We start from the raw sequence: 2,935 nt of genomic DNA on the forward strand, positions 1-2,935 counted from the left end.
AGGACGAGCCTAGTTCCCACCTAGGGTGTTTCGTCTTGAAACATTGTCTGCCCTTTATCAATGGCCGGGTAGGTGGACAATTCGGGTAATTGTTCATGAGTGGCACCCGTAAGTGGGAACGAGGCGTCACAATTATGCCCTAATCTGTATTAGTGATTCTTGGGTGGTTTTGGTTATCAAATCAATGTTGTACAGAGTGTTTTTATGTGAGCTTTTCAGAGGGTGTAATTTCTATTTCTCGTATAGTACAGTGAGCTCTTCTCACCAGAGCTCAATGTGGACGTAGCCCTTTCGAGTGAACCACGGTAAATCTCTTTGTGTTCTTTACTTTCCATCGCTTTATTTTGTGTTTTCTGGTTGTGCTTTACTTTTCCGATTTTGTCTTTGTTGTTGGATCTAAAGGCTTACAGTAGTATCAGTGTGTGCGTGTGCAATTTCTGATTCTGTTTGCGCAACAATGAACAATATAAACAGTTTGGATAGCGGAGAGAATAAGTATTACAATTGCAGCAATGGAAGTTGATGTTTTCACAAGAGGGTCGAAGTAGTTATGCATCATGCTTGCCTTCCACTTATTCACAGGTTTTTCATAGAAATTATAGCTTAAAAATGGTCCCCAAGCTAATTAACTCTCCAATTCTTAGAGCTGTTTTCACAAAATGAAAATGCTGTAAATCAAAACCACCCTTCCAGTGGGTTTGTGTGCCATGAGAGTAGAGAAGGTAGTTATCACAATCATTTTCATTTAACTTCAAAAAGACTATAACCAACCAAAAAGACAATGTTCAATCTTTTGTAGGAAACAAATGTAACATCCCTGACCTTGGAAATAATTAATTTATGGGTTTTAAGGTGATTTATCGAGTTATGTGGGGTTTTATGAAAATTAATGAAAAATATTAAATTTGGTATGTTTTGGGATTAAGATAATGTATTTATTGAGGATTTGAGGAATTTAATAGGAAGTATTAAGTTTACTATGTTTGGTGAATAAAAAGGAATTGGAAGAATTTTTAAAAGTTTTGGAGTAAAAGTGGAATAAAGGGAACCAGAGACATCAACCCAATAAGTCCAATAAGTAAAAACAAATGTGCATTACTAAATGAATCTGAGGCCAGATCAGGCGGTAGTGGCGCGCACGGAGGCATGGCTGCTCGCGGGTTTGAGGCTGCTGGTGCGCGGGAGGCTAGCTAATTTTTGCCAGAATTTTTCCCAGCACAATAAGATGACAAACGGTGTCGTTTTCAGAGGCACGCGATAGCCTTAGGCAGTCACCTGGTGGCACCACGTGGCACATGCTGGTGCCTCTCTTGCCACCCATTCATTTTACCTTCAATTTGGCTTTAGAATTCTCCCAATTTACAGCCACGTTGCAATCAAATTGGAGCATTTATTTAGTTGAAACAGTGGGTTAAACCATGGTTTGAGGGAGAAAACTAGGGGCACCAAGCCTATAAATAGGCAACTCGAACAAAGGAAGAAAGCATAAGTGAGTGAGCAGTCTCTAAGAGGAAGAGCTCCAGAAAGGTATGACCATTTAAGAATTCTGATCTATTAGATTAATTGAATTTAAGTTTATTTTGTTTTAATTAATTAATTAGTTAAATTAAATTAGTAGATAATATTTGGAATTAGTTAAATTAGTAAATTTAATTTGTGATTAGTCAATAAATTACTTAGCCTCATATATATGTATAATTGTGATAAGGGCATTGCGGGTATGCTACCAGTTTGTACAACGAAATATAGTTAATCACTAAACGAATTAAGGTAAGGGTTAATATGCTCTGTGGCCAGCGGCTGTCGAACCACTCTAGATTAGATATCTCTTCTCTAGTTTGCAGCAAAGTGCACCCTAGGTCGTCTCTCACAAGAAGCCTCACCTTCTTCTACTAACAAGAAGAACCAATATAAACAACAGTTTGTTTGGGGGGGGGGGGGGTTGACAGAAAACTAAGTAACAAAACAGAAAGACAAGGATAGATGAAAAATCAGTAAATGAAATGCAACCGGCTGTGTATTTGTCCCCTCTGTGAAATCTTCCTCGTCCAACCTATAAATCTTGGCTTACTAGATGTTTTAATCTCTGGATATCAAACTTAAATCATCCCCAACAACCGTCCAAGGATTAGAATGATTGGAACAACAAAATGAATACAGAAATCTCTTGTAAACACAATGCAACCATTCACTCTCTATTCAACCCATCCGGAGCTATGCAAGAACAACCATTCAAGCACATTATATTCATTTCTGAGATGTTATACCAACCGGCTACAACACTCTGTTCTCTTAAGCATTTAACAGAAAATGAATCCATGCAAATTCACACAAACCTGCCATGAACTCCATGCATTCGAAAATCTGCTCAAACTAAACCAAATGGAAATGAACAAGATTAAAACAAACAAACCAGGTTTTTGCAGCTCATTCGGGACTCAGATTCCACACGGATTCAAGATACACAACCAGTTACAATAGCTCTAGCCTATCATTACAGCAAGGAAAACAAAATGGAGACAAAAATGAAGAAAACAGAAAAAATGCTAAAAACAAGAAAAACGGCCAGAATCTCCTCTCTTTTCTCTTCTCCCTCTTCTCTGGAAATAAGTGCTAAGAGGCCTTAAATACATGGCTAAGAAAGGAAGAGCTAGGAAGGCTAGGGTTGGGCCTAGCCCAACAGAAAAGAAAAGAAACAAAAGAGAGATAAGTGAGCCCAAAATAGCAAAATCGAGCAGCCCAAATCTGCTCCTTGAAAGTGAGCCCAAGCTCCTTTAGATGAGTCCCACAATTGCCCAAGGCCGGCCTACCCTCATGAAGTTCGAAATGAGCCACTTCAAGTCTTTTCCAGCTGCTTCTCTAGCCCATCCAATATTCCCTAAAGCTAAGCAAGCTTGGATCCATAGAAGTAAGATAGAAAATAGTGTAAGGATGA

This window comes from Diospyros lotus, chromosome 6, assembly GCF_014633365.1.
Source record: "Diospyros lotus cultivar Yz01 chromosome 6, ASM1463336v1, whole genome shotgun sequence".
Classification (NCBI taxonomy): Eukaryota; Viridiplantae; Streptophyta; class Magnoliopsida; order Ericales; family Ebenaceae; genus Diospyros; species Diospyros lotus.